This window comes from Dermacentor andersoni, chromosome 6 (assembly GCF_023375885.2).
Source record: "Dermacentor andersoni chromosome 6, qqDerAnde1_hic_scaffold, whole genome shotgun sequence".
Taxonomy (NCBI): Eukaryota; Metazoa; Arthropoda; class Arachnida; order Ixodida; family Ixodidae; genus Dermacentor; species Dermacentor andersoni.
The window spans coordinates 105,920,739-105,934,408 of record NC_092819.1 but is presented as its reverse complement, the minus strand read 5'-3'; the positions used below and the strand labels follow the sequence as shown (position 1 = coordinate 105,934,408).

At 41.1% G+C, this 13,670-nt stretch overlaps 1 long non-coding RNA gene across 2 annotated transcripts; it reads right to left on the bottom strand.

Moving 5' to 3' along the window:
* Window positions 1-1,520: 1,520 nt before the first annotated feature.
* LOC126522334 (uncharacterized) lies at window positions 1,521-12,946 on the bottom strand. Of its 2 annotated transcripts, none has more exons than XR_008610477.2 (5): window positions 12,505-12,946; window positions 11,664-11,754; window positions 7,246-7,431; window positions 5,270-5,431; window positions 1,521-1,626 (listed from the first exon to the last, which is right to left on the bottom strand). It is a non-coding gene; the product is annotated as an uncharacterized lncRNA (long non-coding RNA). The 2 variants fall into 2 exon arrangements; XR_008610478.2 differs by having other exon boundaries at window positions 1,521-1,623.
* Between the last annotated feature and the right edge of the window lie 724 nt (window positions 12,947-13,670).

Genomic DNA, 13,670 nt, shown 5'->3' with positions numbered 1-13,670 from the left:
ACATACTGACGACTGTACTGTCAGGACGTGTGTTGAGTGAAGTACTGAACAACACTGCAATTTAGTAAACGTGGCATAAATCATGGATCCGGGACCTCACAGAGGTGCGACGTAATGATAACTGTACTTCTCTCGCTTTTACCGCTAAATTACCACTAAATTTTTCCCCTCCCCATGTGTACGGTAGCCAATCAGGCAAGTCCATGGTTAAACTCCTTGCTTTTCGCATTTCCATTATCTGCCCTTTTCGTTAGTATATTGCGCTTTCTTGTGTCGGTGGCATGCCTCATCTCTCACAGGACGAAGTACAACATAAAAGAAACCTAGCTGCGCTAGTCGAGGGCAGGTTTTTTTCATATTCCTGGTGCGTCGATTTAAAATATACATTTCCTATCCAAGCCTAAATGACAGCGATACAGGCGAGTTGAGTTACGCGAGCTCGTGGGTTTGGACGAACGACGCTACTCACCCAGCACTTTCGTCTTTTGCGTGGTTGTGAACCGGAGTGAAAGGCAGGACACGCCTTCCCGAAATGAAAAATTCGGAATGACCCTTTGTTTGAAGGTTGGACGTACGTCAAGGACCCACAATACGAAGCACCTTCAAGTGGGTATCAGCTTGCAAAGGGGGAAATTATAGGAAACGTTAGATTATCCAAAGGATATTTTTATTGAAATTTCCTTCCTTGCAATCAGGCGAAAGCATACTAATAAGAAAATTTTTAGACTAAAAAGTCAGTTGTGAATAATAAATTATTTCTATAACTGAATCACTGTAAAAAAAATTTTCCTTACTTTACAGAAAATTTGCTGGTAATTTGTGACCGAACACTCTTCCGTAAATTAAGAACGGTCATTTCCGTAGAACGGACAACTGTAAAAGAGAGACCGTAATACAAGGTACGAGTGCTTCTGTATCTAGAAAACGGAAGACTCTGTATTCTGAATCTGTACTATAACCGTTAAAGTACGGTGCATCTCGTATTCAGAAAACGGAACACACTGTATGCTGAATTTGTACTATAACCGTTAAAATACAGGTGCTTGCCGTATTCAGAAAACGAAAGACTCCGTATGCTAAATCTGTACTATATCCGTTAAAGTACAGGTACTTCCCGTATTCCCGAGCATATCCATTGTTCGAAGAATGTGCCATCGGGGACAAAATTGCCCAGGATGTGCGAGAGTCGACCGAATTTTATGGTGCACTATTTGCTGGGATCAGCCGTGCTACCATCTGCGTTCGGAATGTGCATACGTGACCCACTGTTTTCAGCGGTCTTGAACAGAAATGCAATTTGGTCAACGCTCGCACTTCCAGGGTACTTTTGTCCACGATAGTACATCGCCTTTAATGCAAATGTCATGAAGGCAGCTCATAGACAAAGCAGCAGGTCACCATTGAGAAAATTGTCTTGCCAACACAGTGACATGGCTGCAGAGATAAAACACTTTGCACTTTGTGATATGAATGCACTGCATAGCATATATACACAAAGGTGCAACATTTCAGTCCTCAAGTTCTTAGATCACAGAAGCAACTTTATTTTCTTCAATCACTCGTCTTGCACTTCTTCCTGGTGAAAGTTGTTCTTGACCCAAAATGCTTGCAAGGATAAACTTGCTGCTGTTAGGAGAAACAAATAGTATTCGTTAATATCCATCCTAAAGAAAGCGGCAAAAAAGTATAATCACAGAACACGACAAAGCAGTAACTTCTGTGTTAGAAAAACATGTAAGTAGACCAACATTGTTGGAACAAGGGATGTTGCTATAGCCAACATTTCGACATAGGTGCTTGTCATTAGGGTAGCAAATGTTTTCCTTGGCTGTGTTGTTTTGGATTGTGCATAGCTCAGTGGCCCCTAGCCTCATTGGGGGAGAAGAAACTGGTGCATATAATAGGTCAAGAGAAGCCAAAGTGTTAAAATAAAGGAAGGAAGGGTGTGCTTAGCAGTGGTGATTGTGATGGAGCGGGTATGAGCACTACTGTCAGTTCTTGCAAAGAGTAGGAGTGACCAAAACAGAAAATGATGTACACATGTAAGCAGTCATTAATCCAGTAGACCTAATCTTCCGAGAAGACAAAATAGGTATCAAGATAAACAGTTTGCACTTTTGGAAAAGGAAAACGAAGAATTAAGGAAAATAAATTTTGTATCAAGATGCATCTGGTTAAGATCACTGTAAATGGTAAATGAAGGCACATTACGAATATATATTTTGTTAAAAGCCGATGAAGAAAAGATATATTAACGAAACATTAAAAAATAGGGACATTAAAATTAAACTGGGTGTGACCATAAAACAGTAAAGAACAGCCTGTGGAAAAAAATGGGATGGACAATATGATAACCAGGTGCAAGATTGCAAAACGTCGAGCGCTGTTTATATTCATGCTGCTGTTGACGGCTTCAAGTTTCTGTCTTCCTGTGGAACCTTTGTCTTACTTGAACAAGGAAATGGGTCATTTTTTAAACAAGTCAGTTGATATGCAGTTCAAAGCTTCATCATTATTATATTGAAAGAAAATATTATGGTCAGTTCTCCTGGGTGTGCTTTCATTCACCAGTTATTTCCACCGGTGTAAGCTCAAAATTTAATGGTCTAAACGAACCTTAGCTCCTCGCAAACCATTAGCTGGTCTTTTTTTCAACACAGATGCCTGCACATTATATGTGTTGGCAGGAGTGCTAGCGAACTACATTAAACTTGTTGCCACAACCAAAGTGAAACTTGGTAACAGTGATTGAAAAAAAGAAACCAGCATTCCACAATATTGATTCAAGTCGTCTGGAAAAGTTGCTTAAGTTAATGTACACCCCCCACCCCACCAGACACAATTATACACCACACTCACTCTCATGGTGTCAACCATGCTATTATAGCACTAGGCATCAAGTAGGAGAATTAGAAGATAACAGGGCACAATGCTTTTTGTTAGAACATCAAATGTGCTTTACATAAATGCTACATTCCAACTAAAAAAGGAGCAGCCGATAGTGACCAATGCATACGAAAGCTAATGACATTCTGTGCAGCAGAATGTTGACGATGAGGTGTTATGCGCACAAGTGCACTCATTCACACAAAATGACATCCTGCAGACAAACCTTGTGCCAACATTACGGTTTGAAAAACACCACAGTGGAAAGCAAAGAGTGCTAAATTTGTTGAAAATTACTAAAAATTATTCGATTATTCATTATCCTTACTGTTCGTTAAAGATTTACAGATTGTTCCCTACGGGTGCTGTAAACTGCTTTTATAGTGGTAGCAACAATGATCTGTGGCACAGACAAGAATAAATGCTCATGAAGTTTATTCAAGAGTATACCCTACAAATTACACCCCATTTTACATTCCAATGTGGTAGAAGAGGAAGACGAAAAAAACTACTTTCTCGTGGAGGATGCATACCCCAGAACAGAAGAAACAAGTGTACCCTAACCATTGCTGCTGCCGATGCCTGTGCACTAGCAGTTGCATATAATATGGCGGTTACAATTGTTTTTCCACAAGCACTGCAAGCTGCTGCCAGTTTACCAGTACAGAGCTGTAATAAATTTAGGGCAAGTTAAAGCTCTCTAATGGATTCATCTGATATGACACAATTGGAATGCAATATTCTGCAAATAAGTGAAGAGCGATGTGCCATCCCATACAATGAAACACCTTTGAAGAATCTGAATCACCACCTGCACTCTTAGGCAGTTACACCCTTTGGAGTGCCCCTTCTGCCACACAACAATAATCATTATCTGCCTTGATGTGTTTCCTTTCTTTAAAACGCCACGCCCGCTACTTTCCTTTCGGGAATGCTATCATGCTGATAATGCGCATGCCGTTCGTTACTGGAAAGTACAGGGCTCGCAGCGTTAAAGAAAGGCAACGCAACAAGGCAGATGACGATTATCGTTGTGTGGCAGAAGGGGCACTCCAAAGGGTGTAACTTTGCCTAAGAGTGTGGGCAGTGATGAGGTAAAAGAGTGTGTTCTGTGTAAAGTAGTGCACCTGTATAACCTAAAGCTGTGGAGAATGCATTTAGTATCAGCTGTGAAGGTTTCTAATTTTAATTGCACACAGTAAAAACCTCCATGCAGTTTTGCAAAACGCAAACCCCCTACCTTTTTGTTGTTCAAAGGCAATGACACGTAGGGCCATAACATGTACATTATGAGTTTTGTTCCCAAACAAAGTGAATAGCACCCCCTTAAGTGTTATGTGCCTTCTGTCTCACATTTTCTGTCAAAAATTGGTAGTGTCAAATGCTGCGATCAGCAGAAAAACGGATTTCTGGAGCAATATAAAGTATTAAGTACCGTGATCTCAGTTCTTTCACTGCTGTTTAAGCATTATCGGGTCTTAAAGTAAAAAAACGAGGAATAAATACACGCATATTTTACGTCACAACCCTCATGAGGCATTTAGTAGTCTGGATTATAAAGGATTCCACATTTACAACGCAGGACAGATTTTATTCCACTGAAAGAATGGCATCATGCCAATGATTCTGCATTTGGTGCTATATTTATTTGTATTTAGTTCCGTTGGAATGTGTGTGTACTGCCAGCGATATTGCTTGACATGTTTTAGATTGACTGTTTTCTAAATTTAGGCAAATTCATACTCGCAAATAACCTTGTATGATACCAAGAACTTGCTTAGCAGGAGTATTTCTAACATTTGCAAGATATTAGGCTCTTGAATGCATATCTAAGCCTGGGGTGCACGCCGCCCTCTAATCTCATCAGCAAGTTTCTGGAACTCATCTACAAGGTATGTTATGATGAATGTAAAGTTGCTTGAACGAGAGAAATAGGGAATTTAAACAGGTGAATTATGCAGCATAAGAATGATGTCAGCAAGAAGCAAGCATCAAGAAGCATTGTCACTCAATGCGCATAGACTATCAAACACAAGAATTATTTGGGATGATTTAAAATTCTGGCATTGGAACGAAATGTCTTTTAATCTATATATAAACTGATTATTCACTCTACTACCACTACCTTTACCAGAAACATTCATAATCATTATACTATCTATGCCACATCATCCTAGCTAATATTCAAGCCTTCATAAGCTGCCTTTTTTTACTGCTAATTCTCTGTGGGAAAGACGTGTCTATGAAGACCATATCATATACTTATTACCCGTTTTTTGATAAATGATAAGGGAAAAACTTCACACCAAAAATGCGTTGAGCTTGAGCAAGTTCTACGTTTGAAGCTGTTCATTCTTCTTTCCCTTTGCCATCATTGACCCACCTGGTTAGCTAAGTAGACAGAAAAGCTGCAGGAGAAAGGTAGGGGTGCCAAATTAGACTTGTGCCCCAGGGGAACCTTTCACGGTCACTGGAGGAACTGCCTGTGGCCTCGGCATCTTCCTTGAGGGCCATGGCCATGTCTAAGAAACCTTGTCTCCACAGGCTGCATAAAGAAGGATAATTTTCTGAGCAAAGTCTTTTTCTTAAAAGAACCCATTTAAGGTGTATTCGTGGCTTTGCACCACAAAACTGACACATGACTGGCCACTCAAGACACTTTATGTGTATTCGCAGGCTTATTCCTTGGAAAAACTTTTATGTAGCACACAATGAGTAACAGTAACAAAAAAGTGTATAAGGAGGCTTTCATATTGCTCTACAACTTTTCATTGACACATTTCATTTAATTATTTGAGATATTTATTAACTAATTAAGAATTATGTAATTAGGCAGAATGCAAAATATAATCAGAGTATCTCCAAGCGACGGCAAACAACATTACCTTCATTTTGTCAAGTTACATCGCATTTACATATTTCTAAATCTTGGTGCACGATAGTTAGGACACCCTGTAGATCAAAAAACAATATTACAATTTTCATAATCATCCCTTGCGTGTTATTGGTGGCTATGGCTGCTTCAAGTTATTCTTTCAGTACGGTACAAGCAGTTTTGAAGTGAAATTGTTTTGCATCGAGGGCGGTAATCTAGAAAATCAAGCAAAAGGTCAAGTTGTGTTCACTATTCAGATGTTTAACTAAGAAGCTGCAGGAAAAGGAAACAGAACACAACACCTAATAAACAATGCAAAATTTGAAAATTTGAACTGAACAAGAAACCAGTTTTTGAAAACACAGAAAAAAGCCAGCAGCTTACGTCGAATACACCCTTGCTATGTACTCCAAGTGAAGTTGTTACCGCAATGCTTGGGCACCATACGAACGTAACAGTCAACAACTTTGAGCAGAATATTAACACCACTAAATGAACTGGCCTTTGAAGATTCTTCATCTGAAATCCTCAACGACTTGTTCTGGCGTTTAATCTGTCGAGCTCAATCTGTATTCTCAAAAGCTGGCTCTCGACCATAATTTCTCTAAACGCAACATCAGCTTAAATCTCAAGATAGGGTTGACCTGTAAATAAAGTGGATAATGCATGGCAAACATCATGAACACTCTTACATGTTAACCAGAGGGTTCACTCATGCAGCCATGAAATTGTGATGCAGACACGATATATTGAAGCTGGTTTTGTGAAGTGTTTCATGCTTCCAAGGCTTCTTCTCCAGTTGTGAAAGCTGTCTCCACTAGCTAAATAAGCGATGAGAATAAAAAAAGAACTTCAACATGCTCACAATACGTTGGCCATTTCCAAGTAAACAGCAGCCTTTTTGGGCGCACAGGTTGCCTGGTGCAAATCTACTATGCCACAGTACTTGCGTTACCCAGTACCAGCCACTTTAAAATGCAATGTGTTCAGAGCCCTTTCCCTCTGTTTTTTTGCTTTGGAAAGAGTTTACCATGTGTTCAGTAGGCGTCCAGAAAGGGGACAGAACACACTGTGCACCAGTGATTTCTAATGTTTTGCTGGATGCAGCACACCGCACCGGATGCAGGTGAAGCCAGTGGAAATGCGGTGTCATGCAGGCGCTTGTCCTGGAAGCAGGGCATATGGTGGACTAACTAGTGCGTGCGATCAGATAATATTGCTGCCGAAAAACTTTTCTTTGTGGTTTTTCACATTTTAGGAGGTCTCTACATGTCTGGTAAGCGCTTTTATGACAATCTGAACCCGTATACGATAGTGTTCTCTTACATCAAGTTTTTTCTCATTTACCAGTGTTTCCATTGCACGCCACTTATGTTAGCTACACTGTAGACACTGCAATGGAAAAATTCTGGACACCTCGAAACACTGCTTGGGTAGTTTATGGCACATCAGGCAGGCATGTTAGGGGAAGAAATGCCACACACCCGTGCAAACGAAGTGCTGCCGCAAAGTTGTGAAGCACCAACTTCCGGGACAAGGTTGGCTTCAGTCGAGGGTGCTCGATGTGCTGTCCATGCCCTGTAGTAGAGATCAGTGGTGTGGACCCTTTTATACTGGCTGTCTTTTCTGGTCGGAACCTTGGCAACAGCTTCCACCATACTTTTTTGAACCTGCAACATGTGCAGAGAAAGTCGCATCACTGTGCGTTGATTGTATGGCTTTATTGTTCTACACATTCTATCAAATCATTAAAAAATACAGTTCGCACATTTTTACTACTGTATATAGACAGTCTAGTTGCTAGACACGCGAAACATTACCATCCCTCTGACAGAATGCAACAATAGAAGCGTACACTGTAAAGCTACACTAAAATTTAAATTGATGTGACACCGTATGAGCATACAGTATGCTTACTGTATGCTCATACAGTAAGCATACTACGTAATATGCTTACGTACTACGTACGTAAGCATATTACGTACACAGGGCTAGAGCATACAGTATGCTTACTGTATGCTCTAGCCCTGTGTCAAGTAAAAGTTAATCGTCAATCATTTATGGTGTATTTCTACTTATTCTGGGTCATCAAACTGTGCAATCAATGTTCCAAGTTTACACATTGTTGGCTTTTGATTGCCTATGTGATCCGTTTCCTACTTACACATGCAGTAATCCCACTGTAATAAGGAAAAAGAGTTAGAAAAAGAAATGCCATGATAATCTTCCACATTTGCTGAGGGCAGGAACAATGGCCAATAGCATGTGGTTGAAGCTACATAAATACTCAGTTTTCACACAGCTTAATTGTTCAGCAAGTAATAAAGAGGTACACTGTGCGCCTCTGCATAACCAATAAAATCTGACTACTTGACACTGTACTAAGGCTGCTGCTTGATAGTGTTCGGCAGTTCAGCTTTGGTTTTCTGATATACAGAACTGTTTAGGTACCAGTAGTTTACTTTGCGATAAGATGGAACTTGGAGCACTGGTCATTTGCACATAAATAATGCGACAGCAAATATAACACAAGGATAGGAATATGGGTCTCTAAGAAAAGGTACATACACATTATGAATATAATGTGATGTGATGCCACAATGAAACAGAAAGCAACGCATAGAAGTGGACGGCACTTCCATGCCACCAAGGTTATTGGACAGAAAGTACTTCAGAAGTGCCTGCAACACAGTCAAAGAAGGCAAAGCAGCATTTCTTTGCGTTCAACACAATGCATTGGCAGGCTAGTTGGTGCGAATCCATAAATACTTTGTTTAGCGCAAAACAATGGACACAAGAAAGACGACCAGCACAAGGCACTACTCTCAACTGACATCACTTTATTGCGTCACTCCTTTATAGATAGAGTCTAGAAGAGCATGTGCAGTGAGCACCATGTGCAGGGACCACCAACAACCGATCACAAGAGCGCACTCATGCGACGGGATCCAAAAAACCATATTGAGCACCGCACAAGGTTAAAGAAGGCACACTAATGCACTGTGACCCCTATGACTGTATGAAGAAAGCTTCCGATAACTCTCGGGCGGTGGTATCACAGCACTTTTTCAAAATCATAGTATCACGAAACATGGCTTTGCACTTCCATATTTTACAATGTTGAGCCAAATGGGAACCTGTGCCTGTTGGTATGGATCGCTTATGTTCGCAATGTTTCGTGATACTACGATTTTGAAAAAGAGCCGTGATACCACCGCCAGAGAGTTATCGGAAGCTTTCTTCATACAGTCATTGGGGTCACAGTGCATTAGTGTGCTTTCTTTAACCTTGTACAGTGCTCAATATGTTTTTTTTGGATTCTGTCCTATGAGTGTGCTCTTGTGATCAGATGTTGGTGGTTCCTGCACATGGTGTTCACAGCGCATGTTCTTCTAGATTCTGCTGTCTACAAAGGAGGGACGCAATAAAGTGATGTCAGTTGAGAGTAGCGCCTTGTTCTGTCGTCTTTCTTGTGTCCATTGTTTTGCGCTAAAAAAGCAATTATGTATTCCTTGTGTGTGTTTGAAGACAGCTCCACACGCAGTAGCGATTCCAGTATTGCTGCCCAGTGGTTTAGCTCACCGCAGCTTGAAGTGCCACAAAATATAAGGAGAGAAACCTGCATTATAGTTTTGTTGCAAACAAGAATATAACGTGAAGCGCATTCTGAGGCCAGAAACTATAGAAAAAAATTTCATGATGCACCACTGTGCAGGGTTTTTTAGCAAAGTCAAATACATTTAGTGTAAATATCACACTATGATGGTACACAATGGTGGTAATCTGTAATAATATAAAAGGTGCCTTAATGTTACAACAAAAGTTGGCATTACTTAATAATAGCCCTGTAAAATTTAGCATGCAGGGGCACCACTTGGTTAAACAAAAGTGATGTAATGTCTATGTACACAAGTATTGCCCATGCATTTCTGCCATTGTCCAAATGGCATAAATGAATGGGTAATACTTGCATACATAGATATTACATCTCTATTGTTTAACGAAGTGGGTAAACTATGTCTGCCTCATACAAGATTAGAATTAAACCATAAATTATATATAGTCACCCTAACAGTAACACCTCATTTGAACTTCACAGTAAGTAGACGTCACCTATTCAAAGTTTATATGTTGAATGTAACGAACCCTCATTACAGCAGCGCAGAGCATTCCTCACATTTCCTTACGTACTCAGAATTCAAGTCATCACCGCAACACATATGCTACAACATCGTCACACAGTGCAACTCACGCTTACACTACAGAAATAAACCAAACATGTTTAGGCCACTTGTACTGCAGTATGAGCAATAGTGTCGGGATTATGAAATTCCCCACGAAGTCCTCCAGGTTGCCAAGAAACCAGAACGGTTGGCCCCATGGTACGATTTCACGCAGTTGTGCGACTGGACATTAACACATTTAAGGAAAAGAGACACTCCTCACGACCACATTATACATGAATTCCGTGCTCTTCAGGACCAATATCAAAATCACATGCAATTCTACACTGATGGGTCCAAAACAAAACAACACGTGGGTGTAGGGGCCGTAACAGAAAATTGGGAAAGAAGTATTCGTCTACCAAAACATGCCTCTGTTTTCACTGCTGAAGTTTACGCTTTATGGGTTGTAGTGAAAAAGATTATCACTGGCAAGCACAAAAACACATTTACACTGATTCCTTAAGTACACTGAAGGCTCTAAACCTAAAATCTGAGTGTGAACCCCTGTTAGGGGACATACTAAACATGGTCGCACTTAACAAATATGGGAGATCAATCCACTTCTGCTGGGTACCAAGTCATGTTGGGATACCGAGTAACGAAGCAGCCGATAGATATGCATCAAGGGCAGCGAACAAAGAGATAACAAACACAACACTTCCATACAAAGATAGCATCCGCGCGATTAGAAATGCCTTAACGGCGAAATGGCAATGTGAATGGGACCACTGTGCTGACAACAAACTACATCTCACGAAACCCATAGTTGGCGAGTGGAAGTCATGCTACCATCAGGAGCGGTTCATCAATGTAGTTTTATGCCGACTACGCATTGGGCACACACACCTCACACACCATTACTTACTTACGAAAGAAGACACACCAACATGCGAGAAACGTCAACAGCCACAAACAGTTATGCACATATTACTCACATGTACGCAGACTGAAACACACAGACGAACACTTTTGCACAAATTATATCAACTACACATACCTTTACACCCTGCTCTAATTTTAGGTGATGATCCGCTAGTCCCATTACGTGACGTTTGTAAATTTCTAGACGACACTGGATTTTTACATAAAATATAGATTATTAACAAAGCCTTTTCCTTCATTAACTGGATTTTAAAACACCTCATGTTTGGTGCAGCATAGCCTTAGCCGCTTTTGCGCCATTAAACCCCATTTAACTAAGTAAGTAAGTAGACGCCTGTTGATGCCAGCCTCCCCCAATGCTAAACTGTGCTGCATGCTTTACAGAGAAATTATAGTGGTATCACTAAACTCTGAAGCTATTCAGGACTGCAGCACTGTAGAAGACATCTACAAATGTCCCATTTCATGTGTAACAGCCTGAATTGCTTGCATATCTTACCAAGTGCAAATTAAAATTACTTCTCCTTGTTTAGCATTTTTGCCTGCTAGACCACAATCCAATGTCATCAATATATTAACATATTACCTCACAGAACCTAATTTGGCTAATAGATTAACACCTTCGCATACTGCCACAGCTACACTCTGTCATATGCATTGCAATCATAAAGGAGTGCTTGTCCACCAGCACTCCAATGTCACTAACAAAGATCACCTACACAGCTTGATTCAGGTGGCAGGTGGCAGTCATGATTCAGGTGGCAAATAGCTAAGAGAAAAAAAAATCCACTCACTTTGAGAGCTACAATACTGCGATAACTTGAGAGAGATGGACCCATTGCAGGCAGCAGACCTCTTCTCAGCTCCAGCACAACAGCAACTTGCCTTTCAGTAAAAGAAAAGGATTGATTAGTAATGATAAGTTACCTTGTTTTTGCTGAGTATCAATACAATCTGACTTTCATGCATATCCACTCTCCGCTTTAGTAATACAACTGAATTATTCGTAAAATAAAAGTCAATGATGATACCATTCGCTTCTCTTGTATGTCCAATTTTTTTCGCACTGATACCCCGTTTACTGCTTGCTTACTGACACGAATGCCTTGACTGCCCAGACATCATTCGAAGCAACACGTCTTGCTGCACTGCAAAAAGTTGCACCGAGGAAACACAGCAGAGCAGCCAGAGGAAAGAACTTTTTTTTTTCTGGTCACAATTAAAACGTGCACCCAAACAAGAAAGTAACGATCACAGGTAGTGAGCGACTGCTATTGCCTCGAACGTTTATTTCCGTATTTTAACAGAAGTTCTTGTATCGGATACAGTATGCTCTCAAGCCAATACAAGCGTCAATACAAGTGCGCAACTGAACGCAGTTTTATTCTACGCTTTTAACGCGAGTGAGCAAAAGGTTAGAAGTACCTCACGGAAATTGCGATCGAGCCGATCGCGCTACGACTGGAATCGATCTGAAAAGATAGGGTGATCCCTTTCCCCATTCATGCGTCGGTTTTGCCCTAAGAAGTTGCATAGTGGTCTTTTGAAACAATATTTCTGTTAGCGACACCGGCTTACCGCACATCACTTTAACACCTACGTTATGCAAACCAAATAAGATTAAAATGGGCTTACCTCATGAGCAAGTTACGAGTGCGCGTAGACTGTTGAACACCCGTTGAGGGCAAGCAGGATATATCCGTGTCCAAGCGCATACGTGCACCCAAACACAGGACAACTTCTTCGATGCCGCAGCGTGCAGAGTTTTGTACACGAAGTGAAAGACATCCAGCGCAAATATCTCCGCGCGATGACGGCAAATGACGAGCGCACAAGCGTACAAAACACAGCGACAAATTCGGAACTTTGCCAATTCGAACGTGCCGAGACCCAAGCAGCGTAACCATCCATTGTTTCTGTTCTTCGCTCCCGATGCGTCAGTCTCTCTTCCTTGGAGTCTTGCTTCACTCTTGAGTACAAATCAAGAGATATTTACGGCAAATTAACAACTTTTACAACACGACACGAAAAATTCCGGCTGACTACACATGTGCAGCTCCGTCTACCACTCCTAACGGACGCGCAGCGCGCGCGGCCCCCTGGTGCCGCACTCTGTGAGCGCGGATAACAGAATCGGTTTCGTTTTCGCATTTGTGCTCTAGTTACTGTATCGTATCAGTTCAACGAGCACAAGCTATCTTGGCACGCTGGAACGACACGTGCCTTTCCTTGCCCTCTATTTCCACTACCCCCTTTCCGTCGCTCTGGTACAAAATGCCCAGCGCAATAAACATAACAGTTCACTGTTGTCTTGAAACGCCTGCTGTTGGTTTCTTCGACCGGGACCCGGTCGATACAGTTACTGGAACTGCAATATAATTGCTTGACAATTAATTGAATTCTAAAAGAGGAGAACACTTTCTCTCCCACAAGTTAGTGCGTTTTATACAAAGGGAGAGAAAATGCAAGAAGCAGAAAGGCAGGGAGGTCAACCAAAGCGTTCGCTACTGGGGATAGCTAACCCCTGTGCTGCAATGAAGTGCAAAGCAATGCACTGCGATGCGTCCATAATCTCTAGTATAGCGATAATTTGGGCTGGTTGGTGCATGTAATGAACGGGTAAATAATGAGTTGTGTCATAACATTACCCATATATAAAGCACATGGAACTAATGGTGTTGCATTCTAGGTCAAAAAGAAATAAAGCTTGAATCGTTACATCTCGGCACTAGGCATTCTTTCTTTCCGTATTATTTTTTTCTTCTTTTTGACAGTACACACAGTACTAGCACGGTAATAGG